Source organism: Oryctolagus cuniculus, chromosome 6 (genome assembly GCF_051225735.1).
Source record: "Oryctolagus cuniculus isolate XC-2025 breed Fujian yellow rabbit chromosome 6, ASM5122573v1, whole genome shotgun sequence".
Classification (NCBI taxonomy): Eukaryota; Metazoa; Chordata; class Mammalia; order Lagomorpha; family Leporidae; genus Oryctolagus; species Oryctolagus cuniculus.
The window spans coordinates 33,545,715-33,571,120 of NC_142872.1; the positions used below are offsets into that span (position 1 = coordinate 33,545,715).

The window sequence follows — 25,406 nt, forward strand, 5'->3', positions numbered from 1 at the left end:
TTAGGTCTTTTTCTCTAAAATTATACCCAAATCAGGTTTTTCCACTTAAATAGGAGACTTGATTGATATGATTGATTTTTTTATTATATTTTTTGTAGGGACAACTCCAGAATAACAAGGAAGAAAAGTATTGCAAGTGTGCAAAGACTACTCGAGATGCACTGACTGTACTTGGGAGGTTTCCAGGTAGGAAAAAGAAATCTTTTGGAAATCCCTGGACTCATTTTGACCACTGGGATTTGGGATCTAGGGATGTTTCTTGATTGCATATGGACAAGGATAAACAGAGGCAAAGGTTAAGGTTTACATTTAGAGTTCACTTTATATTCAGACTTTAATTTCCTCCTACTAATACTGTAAAAAAATAATCTTAATTAACGTTAAAAATGTAATTACAAACATAATCCATTACACCATTGGGTGGTGTGAATTCCCGGGTTGTAGTGATAACTCAGAAGGCCTTTGGAGTTAGTTTTGTTAAAGCAGGTCTGGAGCAGTGGGGCTAGTAAATATATTCATTTCTTATGTGTAGGTAATATCCCAATAGCTAATCATGTCCTCTGTTCACAACACAAAGAGAAAATAGCTCCACCATTTTTGGATTCAGCCTTCGAAATTGTGTAAGTCAAAAAATTTAAAGGCATTCCCTACTATGCAGAAAATCATGTTTATAGCAAAGCAGGGAACTTACTGCTATTCATATACTGCTGAGGGACAGTCAGTGTAGGCATTTTATGAGCAAGAACAATGCTCTGATTTGCATCAGGCATTCTCTGTGGTTCACATGAGACAGTGAGGAGAATTTGAGTGTAGACTCTTGGGCCAGCTCAGAACCTGGGTTTTACGGGCTCCATATTGTGGGACTTTCCTTAATCTTTGTCTTTCAATTCCTTATCTCTAACACTGGAGTAATAGAGGCTCTGTTATTTCACAAGATTGTTTTAAGGATTAATGAATTTAATCATACACCAAACAGAAAATGACAAGTATAGTAATCACCTCTTGCTGTGCGGCATATATTCAAGACTCCCGAGTAGATGACTGAAACCTCAGATAGTACCAGACCCTTTTTCCTATGCATATGTTTGTGCGAAATAGTTCAATTTATAAGTAAGATATAGTTAAGGGATGACTAACATTCACAAATACTAAAATAAAATAATTATACCACTGTACTCTAAAAACTTTTAAAATTTATGAATTCTTTGTTTCTGGGATTTTCCATTTAATATTTTGAGATCTCAGCTGATTAGGGATAGCTGAACACAAAGAGAGCCAAACAATGGACAAGAGAGGTCTGCTGTAGTATATGTGCTCAAAACATTATATATTATTTTGAAAAAACATTTATATAATTATTATTTTTTATAATTTTAATTGACAGGTAGAGAGAAATGACAGGTAACAGAGAGCTCCTTTCCACTGATTCACTCTCCAAATTTCTGCAACTTCTAAGCCAGGTTTCCCATGTGGGTGGCAGGAACCCAGTCACTTGAGCCAATATCCTTGCCTTCCAGGGTCTGCCTTGGTTGGTGGGGCAAGGGAGTGAGGATAGAATCACTAACCAGAGCCGGGAATTAAACAGGCACTCTTGTATAGGATACAGGCATCATAACTGGTATTTTAACCTCTGGGCCAAAATGTCTGCTCTGAAAGTATTCTAACAGGTAAATATATAACTATTGACTTTGCTATTTACTACTATATGTGATATATTTTTTGGTAACTGGATTAGCCTAACTGGACTTAATAGTTATATTAGCTTTGTGCTCTATTCTAATTGATCATAAAATGTAGTCAGGCTATTCGAATGATCATGACTTCTATTGTAGGACTTTTTCCCTTTATTTGTAAAAGTCCATAGGTTATTTTCAAGGACAAAGATGGAAATGCGATAGCAAAGGTCACCCTTTAGATAGTCTATCTGAAAAATATCCCTCTTGTCCCAGATATTAGGAAATGAATAGCATCATGATAATAAAATTGTACCATGATAAAACTGAAAAATCAATGTGATATTTTCAGCAAGTCACTTTAATCTTGTGGAGCAATATAAACTCCAGTTACAGAAAGTGAAAAGTTTGTCTTATTATAGACAGAGAAGTTTATAAAAATATTACCTTTAAAGAAATCATTGATCTAACATATTGTATGTGGATTGACTTGACCTCTGTGGAACATGAGTTTTTAAACCCCTGGTGCACACCACTTTAGTAAATTACCATGAGATGATAATTTACATGTAAAGCTGTTTATTTAATATTTGCTCTATATTTCACAGTTTGAGATGTTCCTGTGTTTATACTTTAGAAAAAGTTTGCATATTCTCTTAGAGCAAATAAAATGTCATATATTTCTAAAAAGAAAGCCTCAATAGAGTTTTTGAACTAAATACTCCAGTTGAAAAGGTGGAAATAAATATAATTTTTTTCTGTAATTCAGTTATATACTGAGGGAACACAGAGTTGAGGACTAAGCTGTCAGTGAGTTTGATAAATGTATATACCAAATAAGATCAGATTTTCTTCAACTGCAAGATTTGCCTGTAATTACTGTAACTCTGCCTTTCAGTGTTTAAATTACCTGTGCCTTTTTTTTGTCCTGCTGCTATGAAATGCATAAAATAGAGTTGTGGACAAAGCCAGATTCGATCAGCCATACTAATTGGACAGTAACTCATACCAATGAGCATATTGACCTACACCAGATATTTCAACTGAGTTATGCTCTAGTATTACAACCTGAAATTTAAAACAATTAAAAATGAGGGATAAGAGATTGGATTATCCTTTTCCCAAGTTAAACAGAAGAGAAACTATTTTAAAAATGCACCATCAGTGGAGGTCAACTCGCTAAATATAATCAGAGCGTTTCATGTGTCTTTTTACTCCCTCACAGAGAGAGAGTACTAAAGCGTCCATTATTACCTATTCATAGGAAAGTTCTACATGCCTTATCGAAAAGGTACACTGTTTCTTTGTCCAATGGAGAAAATATATTGTAGTGAAATGCTAAAATCCTCTTTAATGAAAAATCATACTCTATTATGCTTTCAGTTTGTAGACATGGATTCATGCATCCATATGTCATTATGTATTATATATATAGAAAGAGTAAAGGGAAGGGATAGAGAAGGGGCCCGTATATCTTTAAGACTGTTGATAGGAGACAGTGAATATATGAAGTTAGGATCCACAAATTCTGCACTGCAGAAAGTAAAACAAAGGATAGGGCATTCCTCTCACTTCCCTGGGACAGTCTCATTAGTCCCTGTAAGCAGTTTGCCTTGTGTGCCTGTGCTAAATGTCCGTTTCTTTTCTTTTCTTTTTTTTTAAGATTTATTTATTTGTTTATTTGAAAGTTGAATTTTAGAAAGAGAAGGAGAGAAAGGGGGAGAGATATCTTCCATCTGCTGGTTTACTCCCCAAATAGCCTCAATGTCCACAGCTGGCCCCGGCTGAAGCCAGCAGGTTCTTTTCTTTTTCTTTAATAAATATAAAGTTCAAAAGTACAACTTTTGAATTATAGCGGCTTTTCCCCCCATAACCTCCCTCACACCCACAACCATCCCATCTCTCACTCCCTCTCCCATTCATATTAAGATTCATTTTCAATTATCTTTATATACAGATGATCAATTTAGTATATACTAAGTATAGATTTAAACAGCTTGCACCCACACAGAAACACAAAGAATAAAGTACTGTTTGAGTACTAGTTACACTGTTAATTCACATTGTACAACACATTAAGGACAGCGATCCTACATAGGGAATAAGTGCACAGTGACTCCTGTTGTTGATTTAACAATTGACACTCTTGTTTATGGTATCAGTAATCACCCTAGGCTCTTGTCATGAGTTGCCAAGGCTATGGAAGCCCCTTGAGTTCACCAACTCCTATCCTATTTAGACAAGGCCATAGTCAAAGTAGAAGTTCTCTCTTCCCTTCAGAGAAAGGTACCTCCTTCTTTGATGGCCCATTCTTTCTGCTGGGATTTCACAGAGATGTTTCATTTAGGTCATTTCTTTTTTTGCCAGAGTGTCTTGGCTTTCCATGCCTGAAATACTCTCATGGGCTTTTTAGCCAGATCCAAATGCCTTAAGGGCTGATTCTGAGGCCAGAGTGCTATTCAGGACATCTGCCATTCTGAGTCCAGCAGCTTCTTCTAAGTCTTCTATGTGGGTATAAGGGGCCCAAGAACTTGGGCTAGATTCTGTTGCTTTCCCAGGTCTTTAGCAGGGAGCTGGATTGGAAATGGATTAGGCAGGACACAAACTGGTGCCCATATGGGATGCTAGCTTTGCAGACAGTGGCTATACCTGCTATGCCACAGTGCTGGCTCCCACCCCTTTGAACTATATGAAAAATTGTGGGCCCCACTTACCGAATCTGGAGCCCAGAATCGTTCATTTAATTGAAAATCCCCATCTTCAGGTTAATAACTAAGAGTCATTAAGTTATTGTGTTATGGCTTCATCCAAATGTAATAACGGCTTGTAAAAAATTGTTTTAATTTGCAGCTATTGGGATACAGGGGAATTGTAAGTAAGTTTTACTTGGAGTCTTGAATGAAGACTACTGTCTATGTAAAAGGGTAAGCCTGTGCATTTGCTTTTGAAGATATGTGACGTGCATGTCTGCACCCACTCCCAGGATTATATTATTTACTTTCTGGTGCTGAGCCAAACCAAGGAGCCTCTGCCAGACTTATCCAAAGGCACCCTGAAATAAGAGAATGGAATTAGTTGCTAAGAGACTTTTGGGTCTGTTGTAGCAGCTTCTGCCTTCCATTCAGCAGGAATAAAAGGAAATCCTAGCAACCAGCTCACACAGCAGGTAGGGAGGTACCTTTAAGAATTCCTGGTGATGGAGTACCTGGGAATGACTCTCATAAGTTAGAATTAGCCAATATGCTCTGGCTACAGGCAACATAAAGAGAGTCAGTTAGTGTTATACAAGAAAAAATTTATTTTTTGTTTAATTGAAAGGCAAAGAGACAGATGCAGACAGGCAGAGACTGTGCACCCATGAGTTTATTCCCAAATGACTGAAACTCACTAGGGGTCTCCTAGACGAGTGGCAGAGACTCAAGTACTTGAGTCAGCACCTGCTGCTCCTACATTGCATATTAGCAGAAAGCTAGAATCAGAATTGGAGTCAGAGTTTAAACCCAAGCACTCCTCTTGGAATATGGATATCCAAATGGCATCTTAACCACTAAAGAAAAAGCCCACCCCTGTTTTGTTTTTTAAAGAACACCAACTGGTAATGATATAAGTTGTCTTAGGAAGAAATCAAAAGGTAGTCAGTCTCAGAAAGAACAAAACAACGGGATGATTATATAATTTTTGAAGACATATACTGGAGGAAGTAATGGATTATGTCATTAGGGCATTTGTATTGACATGGATTCACTATGATTGCTTCCTGTACTTATTTCACTTAAAATAACAAGTTTTAGGAGAGAGAAGGCCCAACTCAATCCACCTGGAGAAGTCAATCACTTATCCAGGGTTGGGTGGAGTATTTGGTTTGGTAATCCCATCAAAATTACAGTCCACAGTTCTGAATTGTTTCAGAAAGACATAAGGGTACTTGGACAGTGCAAATGGATAATAGAAAACAAGATAACAGATATACATTATAACCACCATTTGTCCTTTGACTCATTTAATTATTCAGTGTGCCCATAAGGGATACTAAGGCTGCTATATATTTTGTTTACTCCAGTTATGGTGTTAAGTATTTCATATATGTTGTTGATAGCCCAATGTATTCATTTGGGATAACGTACTTATTTGGGATAACGTATTCATTAAATTGTTCAAATTTGGCAAAACTCAACTCTGATATTTGGAAACTGTGGTGTTATAATTAAGGTTTGTGTTTGGTCAGTGTTAGTACAAATCTAATATAGACCTCACCTTAGGTCATGGTTTTAGTCCTTTCTGGTGGTTTATTTGGTGTCTTAGCTAGATGGTGAAGGTATTAACAAGGTTTGTTCATGCATAATGGTCTAGAACTACACTAACTTCCAGCACAATTTTGTTTCTTTTATTTTCATTCTGTCCCAAACCCCATAGCAGTCACACCCTGGAAACCCTCAAAAGTTTAGCCTTGTATATTTGCAGCTCAATTTGTGGTAAATAATTACCTGGAACCTCCCTCTCCTAAACTTACCATTTTTCCCCTTCTACTTAACTGCTTCTTCTCTATGACTGCCCTTTTCAGACACGTAGCACCTGCAATCTGCTCGCTGGTCCCTCAATTAAACGGCATTGCCATGCTCAACGTACGCTCCACCTCCCTCTGCAACATTCAGTAAACTTTCCTTGGGCAGAGGGATGTGACAAAAATGGAACTGACCTTCTGAGTTTTCTTTTTTCTGGAATTGTTATGATGTGCTGCTTGTTGTTCAGTGCCTAAAAACAGTTAACCGAAATATTGGTAACCAGTTTTAAGTATTTGGGGAAGAAAGTATAGCCCAGTGCCAGTTGTGCCATCATGACCAGAACTAGAAGTCCAACACTATAATAAAATTTAAAGTTATGAAGAATAAATATATCCTATATATTTTGGTGAGGTATTTAGAAACTACTTCTTAAAAAACATGTATTTGGAGCTCACATGTAGAAGAAGTTATACCGAAAGGCAATTAAGAGAGGACATAGGATAGGGTGAGCTCACACAGGCAAGACAGGGTTTCATTTTGCCTGAAGTAGGACTCACAAACAGGTTGACAGAATTTATTGCCAACATTTTACCCGTGATGCTGGTTAGTAAGTCCCTTAGGAAGTTATTACCTTAAGATAGATAAAGTAAAAGAGGCTTTGCAATTATTAGTGATAATGTTGTATCATAAAATGTGTGATTTTGCCTAATTCTTTCCTGATCGGACTGGTTTGTTTTTAATTCCTTATCATTGGAAACATTGGAATTGAATGCTTGTTTACTTATTTATTTATACATTTTTGGTGGCAAAGAGGGAAATAAGGCCAACAATTAATATATAGATGTTCATCTATTGTGATATAGATAGCTTTTTTTTGGAGGAACACTGAAGTATTCCGTAAGTAATAGGAAACACATATTCTTCATGAAGCTGAGCCCTGAAAAATCCCATGTTATATGACTTACGATAATTTAAGCTATGCTCAACCTTCAGACAGTAATTTTATAACTGTTTAGAACCTGGGTGTTTATTATAAATAGCCCAAATTAGAAACATCTCAGTTTCTCATAAACATAAAATGGACAAATAAGATATAAGATTTATACAATGCAATACTTGTAGCAATTTAAAAGAATAAACTGAATGAAACAGTAGAGATAAATCCTTTACATATTATATTAAGCAGAGAAGTCACACAAAAGAGCACATTCCATATGGTTCCATTTATGTTCAAACTCATCTATGATATTAGAAGTCAGCATACGTGTTTTAAGGAAGAAGTGGGATAAGTGTAAGAGAAGCAGGATGTGGGAAATTTGGGGATCCTGTCCATGTTTTATTATTTTTGATTGGATGGTGGTTGCATGAGTGGCTTATTTGGGATGAATCAATATTCTTTGCAACATATGTAATTATTGTACCTTTAAATGTACATTATACTTCTAATCCTGAGTTTATTCATTTTAATATTAAGTAAGTTCAGAAATTAAATGTCAATTTCTTAAATACACGTAATTATTTGGGAAGCAGAAAGAGAAAGAGAATTTCCCTGTGCTAGTTTACTTTCCCAGTTGCCTTCAATGTTCTGGGCTGGGCCAGGCAGAAACCGGAGATGGAAATCCAGCCTAAATCTCCCACATGGGTGGCATAAACCCAGTCACTGGAATCATAACTGCCTCCCAGATTTCACTTGTGTGTTTCATCTCTTGAAATTGTTTCTAAAGTATATGTAAGCAGTAGAAACCTTTATGTTACTGGGGGAGAGGGTTGGACAAAAATAATTTTATCTATTGTTAAAGTCCTGCTCACTATTTTTTGAGTTTGAAGAGTTCTTTTGCATTATTTTTAAAACCCGAGATGGTTATATAATGACATTCCAATTCAAATTTCCTTTTCTAGCTTGGAGATCCTAGAGACAGGTTACATCATTTTCTAATAGCATTATTACCCAGTGGAAATGCTAATAGTACCAGGTACAGAATTCTTAAGGTACAAAGCAAAATATTCATCAAGACATCTTGTATTTTCTTTTTTCATCCAACTTTTAACATATTTAAATTATCATGTGGTAATAGAATAACCCAAATCTTGTGGTTTCCTACCTTCCAAGTCCCAAATCAACAAGACCTCTAAATACAATAAAAATTACTATTTTAGCTAATATTGATAGCATAGGCCTGGCATGGAAGAATCCTTCAAGGTCCCTGACACTCTTGACCTATTGGAGATGTGCTTTTTGGGTCTAAGCTCTACTCCTCTTGAACCAGCTTGTCTAAATGAAATAAATGAGCAAAAACTTTTTCATGCTCCAAAATGATTTATCACAGCACAGAAAGTTCAGTTTGACAAATCTTCAGCTGTCACTACAAGTGTCTGCTTTCTCTTTAGATGACATTCCATTACGCTGATACACAACAAATCATTTTTCAGGAGATGAATTGGACTCAAATCATGACTTTCTTTAATTATTTGTCCTCTAATAGAAAAGAAACTCCTGTTAGGAAATAGTTTGATGTTTTATTGAATAAGCCAATGAAATTATTAGGACAGATTTAAGGCAACATGTATTTACTCAAAGAATACTTGGAAATAATAATAGTTAACATTAACATAGTGTCTACTGCATTTCACATAATGCATAAGCCCAAGAAGGGCCACTTTATGTATCATGGGACTAATACATTAAATATGGTACTTAGAGCTCACATAATTGTGGAGAAATGTGGGAGTATAAGGATACAGAAGACATCTGGAGGGATGGAGAAATGGTCATTACATGGCCCGAAGCACTGAATTTGGGAAACAGAGTCACTTATTATGTGTAGGTTTCTACAGCACCATAACTGGAGATCTGGAAGCCTACCACTTCTGACTGCCATAACTTTCCATTTTGTCTTCCAAATCACACATGACTCGTTCTCATTGGAACATTCTACACTGGAGTATATGGTACAGGGGATTCTAGGAAGCATATATTCCAGTCTTAAAAGCTGTGGTTAATTTTAGGTATTAAATTGCCTGGGCTAAGGAATGCATGGATAGCTGATAGAACATTATTGCTGTGTGTGTCTCTGAGGCTGTTTCCAGAAGGCAACAGCATTTTAATCAGTAGATGAGTAAAGAAGACCCACCCTCACCAGTGTGAGCAGGCATCGTCCAATCTGTTAGGGCATTTGAGAGACCAAAAATGCAAGAGGATTTTCTTTGATCTACTAATATTCTAAGGAAGCCCTGGTATCTGTCTGTCTCTCTCCTTTCTCCTCATCTCTCTCTCCCCCTCTCCTTGAACTGGAGCAGCCATCTTACCCTGCCCTTAGACGTTATTGCTCTTGCTTTTTGTATCTTGAGACTCAGGCTGAGATTTTTGCACCATTGGCTTCCCTGGTTTTCAAGACTATAGGTTTAAGCTGGATTATGGCACAGGCTTTCCTAGGACTCCAGCTTGAAGATGGTGAATTAAGGCACTTCTCAGTCTCTGTAATTACGTGGGCCAACCCTTCATGTTAAATTACTTTCCCATTGGATCTGTATCTCTAACACAAAAAGTGTTGATGGTGATGGTGCTATGTTGATAACATCTGTGCTGGCAGTGTCCTTTATCATTTTAGCCTTATCACCCTTTACCCATTTTTAGTTTGAAATAAAAATAACCCATCCCACTTCTATGTACTATGATACAATCATCCCATATACAACTAGATACAGTTCACATATATATTTCTCCCTACAAGAAGAGATACAGATCTCTCATACTTGATCTACACCTGAAGATACTCATTGCTCTTCCAACTGAGTTCTGTTCCTGCTGAAATATTATGCTATTTAAATACTGGTATATGGGGTGAAATATGATTTACAGACCAATATTTGATGGCATGTAACTTATAGAGGAAAAAATCAAAAGAGTTGGTAAATGTAATCATATCAAAGAAAAATTAATAAAACTATTACAATCCTTGTTTCTGAACTGGTTTAATGATTCATGTTTGTAGCTACTCTCTTCAGTTTCTCATCCTTTACTTGCTTTTCCATTATTAAAGAACTCAGCATATTGGGTCAGAAGTTTTAAAGTTACAGTCATCCAGTGCATAGCAATCAAATTAATAAGCAAATAGGGAAAAATTGCTAGAATTTCACTGTTTCACAATGAGGAGTAGATAAGTTTTCTATTGCTGCAAAAACAAAAGTTACTGCAGGCTGTCATTAAAATCATCACACACATACCATCTCATAGTTTGCAGACATCAAGAATCTAGCTTGGCTTTGTTAGGTCCTCTGTGTTGGGTTTAACAGGGTGGAGATTAAAGTGCTTGCTGGATTGCATTCTCTTCTGAAGGTTCAAGTAGGGAAGTATCTACTTGAAAATACCCTCAGGTTGTTAGCAGAATTCGTCCCCTTAAGGCTCTAGAAATCACAGTAATATGCTTCTTCAAAGCCACCAGTGTGAAAGAGGAAGAAAGATGGCTGCTTCCCCAGGATATCAGAAAGAGGAGGAATGCATGACTATCACGCTAGGGTGTTTTGTTAACTCCTAAGGAGCATACCCAATAGATGTATATATGTTTGTGTGTATGTTTCTCTATCTATTACTTTTAAGGAATTGACTGATGCATTTGTAGTGACTGGCAGGTTCAGAATCCTCAGTGTGGACCAGCATGGTGGAGACTGAGTAGAGCCAACGGTGTGTTGGCAGGCAAACTGGAGAACCATAGGGTTGATAGTGCAGAAGGGAAATCCTCTTGCTCTTTGTACAGATCAGGCCCTCAAGTGATCAACTGGGACCCACAGACATTGTGGAGATCAGTATATATTACCCACAATGAAAGAATTTAAATGTTTGAGGCTGGCACCATGGCATAGTGGGTTGCATCACCACTTCCAACACGGGCATCCCATGTGGGCACCAGGTTAGATTCCCAGCTGTTCTACTTCTGGTCCAGCTCCCTGCTAATGTGCCTGAGAAAGCAGCAGAAGATGGCCCAAGTACTTGAAGTACCTTCTCCAGGCTTTGGTCTGGCCCTGCACTGGCTGTTGTAGCCACTTAAGGAGTGAACCTGTAGATGAAAGATCTCTCTCTCCCTGGGCTTATCCCTCTCTCTGTAACTCTGCCATTCAAATAAAATAAATAAATATTTAAAAAAAGAATTTAAATGTTAATCTCATCCTAACAAAACCTTCAGGTTGATACAGAATTAACCATCACAGGTTTGTCTACTAATCTTCAAAATAAATTTTATGAATCAAGGATGTAATATCTTTTTTAACAAAATGGGAACTAATGTACAGATAAATAATGGTAATCTATAGTAATTAAAGACGGACTTGTGATGCCAAATTCCTGATGATTTTTCTGAGGAAATATGAAGGGGACTGAGATATATTAAGAACCTTCTGGCTGGCGCTGCAGCTCACTAGGCTAATCCTCTGCCTGTGGCGCCGGCACCCCGGGTTCTAGTCCCAGTTGGGGCACCAGTTCTGTCCTGATTGCTCCTCTTCTAGTCCAGCTCTCTGCAGTGGCCCAGGTCCTTGGGCCCTGCACCTGCATGGGAGACCAGGAGGAAGCACCTGGCCCTGGCTACTGATTCAGATTGGGGCAGCATGCCGGCCGCAACGCGCTGTCCATAGCAGCCACTTGGGGGATGAACCAATGGAAAAAGGAAGACCTTTCTCTCTCTCTCTCTCTCTCTCACTGTCTAACTCTGCCTGTCAAAAAAAAAAAAAAATAAATAACCTTCTGTAAGCCAAGCATTGTGAAGACTTTTTGATCCTGGAGTTGCAAAGTGGCCAAATCTGAACTCAGAGTTACATGGACCTCTCCACAGGCCTTATGAGAGCCTTTTGTCCCCCACACTTCTTGACCAGAAGCCCATTCCATAAATTGTTTTTTTTTTATTTTTATTTTTTAAGTTTATTTATTTATTTTTTAACTTTTATTTAATGAATATAAATTTCCAAAGTACAGCTTATGGATTACAATGGCTTCCCCCTCCAAAACTTCCCTCCCACATGCAACCCTCTCCTTTCCCTCTCCCTCTCCCCTTCCATTCACATCAAGATTCATTTTCAATTCTCTTTATATACAGATCAGTTTAGCATATATTAAGTAAAGATTTCAACAGTTTGCACCCACATAGAAACACAAAGTGAAAAATACTGTTTGAGTACTCGTTATAGCATTAAATCTCAATGTACAGCACATTAAGGACAGAGATCCTACATGAGGAGTAAGTGCACAGTGACTCCTGTTGTTGACTTAACAAATTGACACTCTTGTTTATGGCATCAGTAATCACTCTAGGCTCTTGTCAGGAGTTGCCAAGGCTATGGAAGCCTTTTGAGTTCACCAACTCTGATCATATGTAGACAAGGTCTTAGTCAAAGTGGAAGTTCTCTCCTCTCTTCAGAGAAAGGTACCTCCTTCTTTGATGACCCATTCTTTCCACTGGGATCTCACTCGCAGAGATCTTTCATTCAGGTTGGTGGTTTGTTTTTTTTTTTTTTTTTTTTTTTTTTTTTGCCAGATTATCTTGGCTTTCCATGCCTGAAATACTCTCATGGGCTTTTCAGCCAGATCCGCATGCCTTAAGGGCTGATTCTGAGGCCAGAGTGCTGTTTAGGACATCTGCCATTCTATGGGTCTGCTGTGTATTTCACTTCCCATGTTGGATCGTTCTCTCCCTTTTTTATTCTATCAGCTAGTATTTGCAGACACTATTTTTGTTTATGTGATCCCTTTGGTTCTTAGTCCTATCATTATGATCAATTGTGAACAGAAATTGATCACTGGGACTAGTGAGATGGCATTGATACATGCCACCTTGATGGGATTGAATTGGAATCCCCTGGTATGTTTCTAACTCTACTGTTTGGGGTAAGTCAGCTATTGTTTTGAAATATATTAAATATCTCTGTTTGCACTGTACATATATAGAAAGTAATGTTTTAGTTTTGAGTAATAGAGATTTAACTTAAAGTGGCGACTGAAGCAAACAGTAATATAGTTTATTCTCAAAAAAGAACAATGCAAATAAAGGTATTTAATGAGGGTGTTGTTAACTTTTCTTGAGTGTCTTTTACAAAATATTTACTTAATTCTCTATAATTTTGGTTATTCACATATAGCTGCTAAATACATGATGACTTTGCTTTTGCTATTAAAATTCACTTTGTAAAACATTCTTAGTAAATAACTCTTGGAAACAGTGAAGCATTAGAGTTATATTTTAATCATATCTTTTTGTGTATCTAAGACTATGTCATTTTAAATTACAGATTTTTTGAGAAAAACCACAAAACTTTAAAATACACAAAGCAAACACTACTTCCAATGGAAATGATCACATTAAACATATAATTTAAATGTAATTTATCAACCCACAACAATTTATATCTGTGCTTTTATTTATCAATTTATGATTGACATGGCAGGTGATATGATTTTGTAACCATATTAGGTAGAGCATCTGTGGATTCAGTTTATAATGAAGACCTTCCAGGCTGTCATTGGTCAGTTTTCACAAGCAGGCTTTATTTATCCAGTAGGACTTAGGTGCTATGTGTTTGCAGGAGTGCACATTTTTGCAAGTATGGCTTCTGAAGCGGGCTGGGGCCTTTTCTCTATAGATAAATCTCAGGACAAACAAGCATCTAAAAGTGTTCACTGTTGACTTGAACTTGCTTCCTCAAGTCAAAACATGTTCTCTGTATCATTCAAGTAGAATTTCTCTGTGTTTCAGTCAATACTTTTGAAAGAAAAGGCTAAAGCTACTAGATATTTCTAAGTTTCTCTTAGTAAATACAGATGGAAGGTGTTGTTGCCTAACTCTCATCCGTTTCTAATTCCACTGTTCTTGGCCGTCCCCAACATAGAAATTAAAACACTGTCCTAGACCTCCATGGAAGCCATTTCTGCAGGTTTTGTCAATGACACATGTAGATATATCTATTTTTTTTTATTCACGATGTGCAAAGTGAGTTTATTTAAAATGTGTGGAAAACACACACACACACACACACACGGGCTTTTTTCAAGAACAGAGTGGTCCAAGAAGCGAAAAGGATAGGGGAGGGAAGTGGGAGTGGGTGCTTGAGTACCTCAGATGGGAGCAGGGATGTCCTTCAAAGGAAGTTCATTGGTCTGATGAGTGAAACAGTCATTACTTGTGATAGTTCTTTTGTCTCTTCCTCTCCCATCTTCCTTAATTGTTCTCAAGTGTTAATCCTGGGTCTTTAGCGGGTATCCTGTTACCATGAGAATAAAAGAGCAACATGTGAAATGTAGTGGAGTAAAACAGTGTTGCCCCTGAAGATATCACTGAGCCTCAGAACCAAAACCAGGAGCTGCCCATTTTAAGAGCTTTTGTTACCTGAGAAAAAATAGAATCGCTATGTGCTTAAGTCACTTCAGGTTCTATCTCTGTTACTTAGAAAACATTTTCTTTTTTCCCCCCAAGATTTATTTATTTATTTGAGAAGCAGAGATACAGAGACAGAGACAGAGTTCTTCCACCCCCTGGTTCAGTTCCCCAGACGGCCCCAGTGGGTGGTACTGGGCCAATCAAAAGCCAGGAGTCAGGAGCTTCTTCTAGATATCCCACATGAGTGCAGGGTCCTTAGCACTTGGGCCATCTTCTATTGCTTTCCCAGGCCATTAGCAGGGAGCTGAATCAGAAGTTGAGCAGCAAGGACTCGAACAAGAGCCCTGTGGGATGCTGGCATCGGAGGCGGAGGCTTAACCTACTACGCCACAGCACCACCCCCATAGTGTTTTCTTAATGCTTTTAGTTACATGCTTAAACATGAATTAAACATGTAATAGTAATGATCATACTAACAGTTCTAGATATAGTTTATGCTGCTTTGTGACATGGAATATCTAAGTGTTTTAGGTTTTTTAATTTAGGTAATCTTCTTAACCCTGCTGAAAACTTATTATTATGTCCATTTTACATTTGAGAAAATAGAGGTAAAGTATTCTCCAGGCAGGTGACATGGTTATCATTTGACAAAAATATTCTTGACCAAACAAAGGTGCTAGAGTTTGGGACAAAGAATAGAATGAGGGCTTTTTTTAGTATTACGAGAGATTGACTTTTTCTCATGGTACTCAGGATGTAGTGTAGATATGGCAGAGCAGTAAAGAGCATAGGCTGTGCAGTTATACGGATCTTTGTTTTATGTCCCTTATTATCTATCTGATCAGGGAGTATCCATAAATACCTCTAAGCCTTAATTTAAATATATGGCTAAGTATATATCTTCTTGTTTAGAGAAATGTATTCATGATCCACAGTACCTCAGCATCATTATTTTTATTATGTTAATGGTCTAATTGAGCACTAATGATTTAGGTACAGAGCTATGTACTTTATGTATAAAATGTCACTGGGTCCTCATACCACCACTAAGAAGTATGCAGTATCATTTTTCCCTGTGGAAAATGTGGATAATTGTGAGCACAGGCTTTTAAGCATTTCAGCCAGGGTTTATATTCAAGTGAAATGGATTCCAAAATTCCTATTTTTAATCCTTTGCCTTCCTGTTCCCAGGAGGCACTGGAGGAAACATAAATAATAACTGAAGTTCCTGTGCCCCAAGGCAAGCCTTGAGGGGGAGACTGATAAGGAAACAGTATTTTCAACCTTATGTTAGGACAATGCGGAAGTATTAAAGGTGGTGCTGTTTTGATGTCCCATTTGTGCCCCATTCTCAACATTTTGCTAAGTATGTTATAAAATCCCATGTGTGGGTTTGGGTGTGTGTATGTGAGACATTAATTTTGTTGTTGTTTATCACAGTACATTGTTGATAGTTGTTTCCATATAAACTTACTGTAGAGTACTGCATACTCTCTTCTAAAGAAGAGAGAAGCGGGTCATACAGGCTATTTGGAAGAAGAGGTGAATGAAGGTCTCTTCTCTGAATTAGCTGCTTTCTACCCTCTGAGATCTGGAGTCACCCAGGTTGTGTCCTTGAAGAAAACAAAGGAAGAATTGAAACCATTAATTTAAATGTTTTACTAGGGACATATGCTACCCTTTGCAGAAATTCTGGAATGAGTATTGTTCAAGTGATTTAAATTCCCTGTAAGATCATTTGACGGAGTTAATTCAAGACAAATGAGTTGAAAATGAATGGTAGGGCAATGGAAACAAGTAAAAAATACATTTGAATCCTACTTTCTAGATTTTAGTCTCAGTCCCTTTTGCCAAATAGTGACACTTGTCATTTATGTCTTGCTGTGCTATCCTAGCTCAGATTATGATGCTTTCGTGTATTTCAGTTGTGCAATTCAGTCACAGAAATACAGATTCCACTTGCAAAACTTAATAATAACTTTAAAAAATCACTTGGCAATTCGGGGCATTTTAGACAAATAATAATGAACATTATGCCCAGGCAAAATATTAATAGGAGACTGTGGAACAATTCGTCTTTGCATAGCAATTTGGGAACATATGGTAATACATTCAAACAAAAGGCCACATTCAAGGTTGAAACAGCCTTTGTGCAATGGGGCTAGGGAGTAACTCATGGCATTGATTACATAAAATGCAGCTTGAGGTTTCTTTTCTGACTAATTATTTTTTAGGTCTACATTGGGAAAATAATAAGGAAAGCTGGGTATGTGCTTAAGGTTTACAAGGCAAACCATACATCTCTTGGTCATTTATTTACACTTTGGTTAGCTTTTTTTATTATCTTGTCCCATAAGATAATACCTCTTATTCCATAAGAGGTAACATGTAGTGGCTTAATGGTTCACCCTAGTTGTGGGATTTCAAAACAGCCTTCTTCATTTTCAACCTAATGCACTCGTTGCCAAAGGAAGTAAAACACTGATTTGGGGTCCAATTATGACCTTCTGTTACTGGAAAGGATTGTTGAATCTGTTAAGAACCTTTTCATGCATATTTTAAAAAATGCCATGGAACTGCATCTCCTTAGAAACTTGCATCCATCATAATACAAAAAGACTTAAGTCCACCAGCAAAAATATGATTGAGCATCTACCTTGTACCAGGAGATGTCAAATTTGAATATAGAATATAGACCTCAGCCACATCAGTCTCACAGGTTAATTAGCAAAAAATCTTTTTTCTGCTATCTTCTTTGGTTATTGGAAACTTCCCAAAATAAACTAGTTTACTCTGATCATTTATAGTTAGTATATATTCAGAATAATTATATTTTTGGATGATTGATATTTTAATGGCTTACATTTATTATTCATATGTGATCATCTGTTTATCCCTAAATCTACAAAATATTCATCAAACATCAGCTATACTCCAGGTTTTATAATAGAAGAAAGAACTAAAAGAGAAAATGATATGTGTGTAGCTTCTGTTTTCACATAAAAGACTTTTAATGACTAATTTAAAATTATAACCAAAGATTATGTTATAATTACATGACCAAGGACTGTGTTAATTAGACTTGAAGATGCAGTGAGAACTTGTGGGAGAACCCAACTATGACCAAATCCAAATTTGGATGGTTAGAGATTTCGTGAGAGAAGATTGTTGAAAGGAGACCAGAATTAGTTTTGCAGAGCCACAGGCCAGAGGGAATATTCTGGACAAGACTCTTAAATATGGTGGAGGCAGGGGAGTGAGGGAGGGAAAGAAAAAGAAAAAGAGGAAAAAAATGAGAATGAATGAATGTAAATGAGTGGCTTCCAAGTACTAAAAGCTGTTTAGTATGAATGAATTGTTGGATATCAGGTGGACGTGAAAATTGAGAAATGAGGACCTTATAAACCCTGTAGAGAAGTTTAGACATTATCCTAAGGTAAGATAAAATCCTTTGGAGTCTTTTAAACAGAGAAGCATGATTAAATTTCTGTTTGTCATTCCTGCTGTGGATGTTTGAGATTAAAAATTGGAGAGTAAATATGGATAAATGTGTATTATAAAGCATGCCTAAGCAAATTATTCATTTAAAAATTCATTTGTATTTATCAGTGACTTTCTTCTTCTTTTTTCATTTCAACCTAAAATTAGCATTACATATTAATCTGAGGAAGAGAAGATTTATTCTGTGTCATTTTAGAATGAAAAGCTATAGCCAAGATAGATGAAAGATTTCATCTCAAGTTGCTAAGTAATGATGTAATAATTACACATGTCAGCATGAAATAAACAATCTTAGAAAGTAACTCTTCATCCCTGTAGATACAGTACATCTTAAAGAAGCATTTTAACAATTTTCTGTCATTCCTTTTAGAGTACAATAAACATAAGTTATTTGCTACTGTGTTAAGATCTTATGCTTAAACTTTCAGGATGAAATAAACACAGTGACTTTCCCTCAGTGTAATTCATTCTAATGTTGAAACTTTGAATGAGTTTGTTGGTCACCAAAAAATATGTTGTGCCCAGATTGTTAGATCCCTGCAGAGACCCCTAGAGAGTCGATCACACCGAACTGCAAAAGCAAGGTTTATTTGGGAGTACAAGCCAGGACAGGGACCCCATCCAACCAACCGGCACAGTGGAGGAAGGAGTGAGGCTCGGTCTTTGTTTGGGAGAGTTTTTAAAGGAAAAAAGGGCTACATCAGCAGGAAAAGAGTTACATACAGCAGGGAAGCTTTGGGCACAGGGAGTTACTTTGTTCAGCAATCTCTACTGTGCTGTCCTTGGTCTACAGAGCTAGCTGTCCCTGGTAAGCTTTGGTATCTCTGGAATGCCTGAATGCCTGCTTTTACAAGGACCTGGGTCTGCTATGGGAAATGGAGGCTGCTTTTTTTATTGTTTAAAAATGCAGTCACTTTGGTTCGTCAAGTTAACTCACATATGATGTTAGAGAAGAAACTACTTCTATACATTCTGTTCTAGAGAAACTTTTTGTATCAAAATGATCTTGTATTTGCAGTGGGTATTTTGCATATTAAGAAATATCTGAGAGGATGACCATTTGAGATGAAAATTAATTAAAAAATTTACAAACTATAATTTCAGAGATTGCCCTCATCATTTGCCAAATTTCTGCATAGTTCTTCTAGTGAATCCAGTAAGAATTTTGGATTTTCTCTTATTTGGAATTTGTTATGTGGATATTTTACCCATGACTTATAAAAACTAAATTTACAACTAATCATCTTCCTGCCCTATTTCTTGTACAAAATGAAAGATAGGAAATAAATGCATTATTTGAGATGGCCGTTTTCTATTGTAAATGGTCCAAATGAGATGAAATTCCTACTGGTTAAGGTTGAGACATGTTATTAAGTATCTCTTCAAACAGAATGAAAGAATGTGCTTACATTGACATGTAAATGTAAATATCCTTGTTCATACCTAACAAAATCCTTTTTTATTCATGACTTCATATACTCACATGTATCTCCTTAGCCTCAAAGGAATCTGAATCCAACATCCAAGATCTACAGATGGCCTTGTTTCCCCATTGCCAGGGCAAGTTTCCCCTTTGCCAGTAATTGAGCTGATAGGAGGAATTTACACCCAGCCATTGTAACGAGAGGATTCAGGGGGATTTGTATTAAAGATGTCCTTGATTTTTTGGAGAGACCAACCAGGAGTTGGCTTTCCTTGTGCATTGTTACAGATAACTGGGTTATTGTAGGCTATAATAATAAAGACTTACGTACTTTTCACATTAATTTCCATCAAAAGTTTGTTGGAGGCTCTCCTCTGTGCTATCTTCTGTCTAGGACAATGGCTGGTGGTGACTCCACTATCCACCAGTGGTGAGGAATGGCACACACACACATGCACACACACAAATATATATGTATATTTATATATACACACACACTCACATACATATATATACATAGCAAGCTAATATATATATATATATATATATATAAAACAAGCTAACTTTTAAGTTAATAATTTTATATGGCCTTTGAATGATGGCTATTTGCAGAAAAAAAGGTTCCTCACCCTGCTCCTCACTGTAGCAGAGAAAAATGGCCTTTAGAGCCTACTCCAGAAATGATTCACATCAGTTCCATTTACCTTCACTTCCAAAATGAGTCCTAGGACCACATCTAAGTTCAAAGGTGCAGGACATATAAACATGCACCAAGTAAGAACCAGAGATATATGTTGGCCAGACCTAATGCTGACTGTTGTGTTGGTCCTCTGAACATTGTCCTTTGTGTCGCTAAAGTAGGAAACACACACATAGAACATGGCATTGCCAAGAGAAAACTGATACAGAGACCATAGATTAAATAAGTTTGTCATGAAGACCATCCTACCTCTAAATTTTTGGGCTTTTGAACTGATCATTCTCCATAGTGGGTAAGCCCATCTCAGTTGAGTTCTCTACAACTTACAGTTAAAATTCCCTAACTGATACAGATTTATGATCAAATGCTTCCTGAATAAGTATCACCTGTCTGGCCCATTCTAGAGAGAGGAGATAACAGTGACTTGCGATTCAAGTCAAGTTCTTCCTCTTGCCTTGGAATCTTGTGTGAGATTTACATCAGCCTCTCTGGGTGGGAAGTTGATGAATTTCCTGCTCACATGTATGTGTGGTTAAGTTATGTTTCACTGGAGCATATTTTCCTTTATGACATGTGTAAAATCTCTTGAAATATACAAAGGAAAATTTTCTATATCTCATTGGAGGTATTGCACAGCAAGGCAGACGTCTGCTGTTTATTGCCTGGCTTTGGACTCGTATATGTGGAGACTGGACATTGGGGAACTGGTTATCTTTTCAAACTTCACTTTATTTGAATGTCACATAGAGGTAACAAAGTTTTATGAAAGCCTGTACATCATAATATACTATATATAGGGTACATTTTTGATCCATTTTGAATTATATTTTACAACTGTGAAGGCCAAATAAAAATCAAATTAGAGGTTGTTATTGTTTTCTAAGGCCATAGAAATTTACTTCTGTGATATTTCAAGTTTATAAGGTGAAAGGGAGTCAGAAAGTAGACCACAATGAAGAACCATTGAATCCTTTGCGCTTTTCAGCTTCTACTATGTGAATCTCTGCAGATTCTTAATCTTGCTGGATCTGACCTCCTATCTCACCCTTTCATCAAATTCCCTGCATCCATAAGCCCTCCTAGAAATGGAAATCACTAATTCATCTATACATGAAATCTGCCTGGACTAAACAAATGTATAATTCATTCATTCCTTTTTCTTCATTCATTCCTTTTTCCTGTTTTATCTATTTTTAGACAGGTTTTTTTTTTTTTAATGCTATTTGTAACTGAAACAGCACTGGATGTAATTTTTAAAATCATCTCACTTTGTACATGTGTCACATTTGAAGAAACACAACTTTAAAGCAAATCTCTAACTTGAATAATGCAATGCTGAGTACCATAGCAGGCTACTCTATCTGCCATTAATAACAAGTTTTCTCTGCCAAACTTTGTTAATACCCATTTGTCCATGTAGAGTAGTAATTTCTTTCACTAGGTATTCTCTAATTCCATTACCTTCGATTTAAAAAGAGCTTTATGCCAATCTCCTCTAGTTACTATATATTTTATCATAGAAGTTTTATTTATTTTTTGTTTTGAAGGTTTTTATTTAATGAATACAAATTTCATATTACAGCTCTTAGGGATATAATATTTCTTCCCTCCATTCCCACCCTCCCACCCACACTCCCATCCACCTCCCGCTCCCTCTATCATTCCATTTTCCATTAAGATTCATTTTTAATTGACTTTGTATACAAAATACCAACTCTATAATAAGTAGAGGTTTCAACTATTTGCACCCACAGAAACACAAAAAGTATAAAGTACAGTTTGAAGACAAGTTTTGCTGTTAATTCTCATAGTACATCTCATTAAGGACAGAGGTCCAACCTGGGGAGCAAGTGCACAGTGACTCCTGGTGTTAACAACTGACACTTTTATTTATGATGTCAGTGATCATCTGAGGCTCTTGACATGAGCTGCCAAGGTTACGGAAGCCTTCTGAGTCCACAAACTCTGTCGGTTTAAATAGACAGGGCCATATGCAAAGTTGAAGTTCTCTCTTCCCTTCAGAGAAAAGTACATCCTTCTTTGACAGTCCCTTCTTTGCACTGGGTTCTCACTCACAGAGATCTTTCATGCAGAACTATTTTTCCCACTGTGTCTTGGCTTTCCATGCCTGAAATGCTCTCATGGTATTTTCAGTCAGGTCCAAATGCCTTAGGAGCTGATTCTGAGGTCAGAGTGCTGGTTAGGGCGTTTGTCATTGTATGAGTCACTGTGTGGACTGCTTCTCATGTCAGATCCTTCTCTCCTTTGTAATTCTATCTATTGTCATTACCAGGCACTTGTTCTTATTTATGGGATGCCTTCGACTTACGGTCCTATCCATGTGATCAATTCCTATCATAGAAGTTGTAATACTTTGAATAATTTGCCTTTTTATTTTTCTCAGTTCCTAAAACAGTGAGAGCTCCTTGAGGGTTTTCAAAAGCTGTGCTTTGACTGATTTCTACATTATTGGTCTGGACAGAATTTAAAGTGACTTGTAAGGGTGAATATATGAAAGACAATGGAATCTCAACTGGTAATAATATACAGAAGGAAAAAAGAAACAGGAAAACATAAAAGGTTGCCCCAAATGGGGCTTAAAATGTAAACCATGATGCTTTGTTCCAAGAATGCAAAATTACTTTAATCACTTGTTCTAACTCTCACTGATCAGTAGCAGTTGCCAGGAGACCTGTGCTAAGGAGGAATCTGAGGCTACTTTTCAGACAGTAGTACTGTGTCTGATTAGTGGTATCTGTACTGACACAGGACAGGGGAATTATTGCACAATGTTTTCCACTCATGATCTGTATCTTTGTGTATGGACACATGTAAAATTTGGATTTAACCTTTTGGCAAAAGGGAAAAGGGGTCAGGTGTACAGATTGCAGTACCCATAATACAAAAAATACTTATTGCTTATGTGGAAGCAATTTTTCTTGGTAGCAAGATGGAATCTCTCTTAAAATAATCATAAAGTAGACATTTTGGTATGGTGAGCATTGTACCTATGATGAACATAGGAACTACTGTTTGAAATAATGCCGGCAAATCTAACTAGATTATAAGGGGGTTACTTTGAAGCAGAAGAAATTTCATAGAATGCGGCATTTTGATGTACAAGTACCAGGTATCTGATTTTTCTCTGCACATGACATAGAGGAACACACCAAGAATCAGTGACAGCTGTAAGTCAAGAATTTTTTAAAATATGTTTATCCATTGTGGGTAATTCAGCTTGGTCTGAAATGAATCCAGTGTTACTCAACAACTAGACTCTTAGTCAGATGTTCTAGTAAAGATTCTAGTATTATGAAAATTACATTGCGTTTCAACTAAGTTTATTGGTGAAAAATTACAAGTAGGTAAATTCAATTAAAGTTGAATTGTTGATTATGATTTAGGGAATGACCAATTTCTAAGAATCACATTGTAACTAGTAACCATTGCTGCTAACCCTGTTCCCTGGTGCCTCCTTCAGAGACAGGATTCTGTATTTGTCCACCATGATTTCATCCAGGGTGACAGTATTTATATGCTCATATTTTGATTGAATTTTTACATAAATATTTCAAGAGGCATGTAATGTTTGCCTCTGTCACATTCAAATCCCAGTTTCTCTGACTAGCAATACTCTGTACTTCCTAGCCATGAATATAATTAGAATTGATTTTACACCCAATTCAACGATTTGGTGCCAATTTTCTGATTTTCTGATTTTTTCAGGATGTTATATCGTGAGCATAGCACTAGATGCTGAGATGGGCATGAGACCCAAAATGGCTAATTCACAGCCAGTGAGACTGATTTAAAGTCATTTAGTTAAACTGTAGGGAAAATAGATAGTTTCTTCCCTAAAGGAACTTGTACAAAGAAGTATGACACTGTGAATCTGCTCAAGCCACCTTGACAGCATGTGCAACAATTTTACTGAGAAATTAACCCATTCTGAAAAGTATTGCTGAGAAGTGGTGAATGTTGGGTGGTGGGGGGATAGTTGTCGCTCCCCCATTCGCGAAGGAATGACACAGGACCCTGCGCTGTTCTTTTGTCTGCTCTGCCCTTCCCGGGTTTGCTGCTGGTCCTCCCCGGGTTGGCTGCCGATCCTTCCACCTCCGTGGAAGGGCGGCTCCCCCTGCCACTTTCCCCACTTCTGCGGGGGAGTGGCACACCGCCGGCTGGCTCTCTCTGGGGATGCTCAGATGTTATCCGGATGTTCCTGGTGCATGTTGTCTCTCTCTCCTCCTTTATAGTCCTCTTCCACCAATCCCAACTCTGCTACCCACACGCCGAGCACGCTGCTCTCCTCCAAAGAGAGGCAGCTGTGTAGAAGTTGTTTACTCCTCTCCCAGCGCCATATTGTGGGAGAACAGATGCATAGAATAAGTCTTAATTCCAGTAACTTAGTCTAGTCCGAGTTGCTCCCCACAATAGTGATAAAATATGTCGCTAGACATACATTTAGAGAGAAAAACACAGAGGACTTGAGAGAACAGGAAGTCTTGCTAAGATAAAAAAATGAAAAGAAAATAAATCTAGGGTCACGCCATTCAAGTTCTTGTTAAAGTCACAGTGATGTTATTTTAACACCTAAAAATCATCAGCAACTTAAAGCAATTTACATGTATGTATGTGCATATGTATATTGTCTGTCCAGTCCAAGAACTTCCAGCCCCAAACTGTTTAATAGGAATTTATGCGTTTATTTTAACCTTTGAAAAATTGATATAGAAGATAGAACTTTGGTCCACTTTATATTTGAATATGAAGGTGGACTAACTTTATTTTAAGCTATTTCTTTATAAATCTGCAATATGTTATATTTTCCAGTTTTCTGATTAATCATTTAAAAATTATTAATATTAATTTGTATTTCAAGAATAGAAATTCAGGACATTTGAAGAATCAACTCCATCTAAATGTTTCTCAAATTTTCTATCAAGTAAAGTGACAAAAATAAGGCATTGAAGAGTCTTTTTCTGTCTTCTTTCACCTCTTTAGAAAGACACAAATGAAAGAAAACTCTTACACAAATACAGAAATTAGTGCAATTTGAAATGAATTGAAAGATTACAGAAAGGAAGATATGAACAAGACTTAAAGAATTAGTTGCCATAGCCAGGGTGTGCCATTGCCCATGCTCAGGACTTGGCAATCATTTTGGCTTTATTTTTTACACTTACAAAAATCATATAAATTAATTTACTAAGTATATTCCTATCTAATTTTACATTTTTCTTTTTGCTTACA

The 25,406-nt window shown here is 37.0% G+C and overlaps 1 long non-coding RNA gene across 1 annotated transcript in view; it reads right to left on the bottom strand.

Moving 5' to 3' along the window:
- Nucleotides 1-14,186: 14,186 nt before the first annotated feature.
- Nucleotides 14,187-25,406, bottom strand: part of LOC149126095 (uncharacterized) — a 224,054-nt gene continuing 212,834 nt past the window's right edge. The window contains exons 7-8 of the long non-coding RNA XR_016235347.1: nt 16,007-16,145; nt 14,187-14,416 (exon numbers count right to left, since the gene is read on the bottom strand). This is a non-coding gene — a long non-coding RNA (uncharacterized LOC149126095). The remainder of the gene's footprint in view (nt 14,417-16,006; nt 16,146-25,406) is intronic.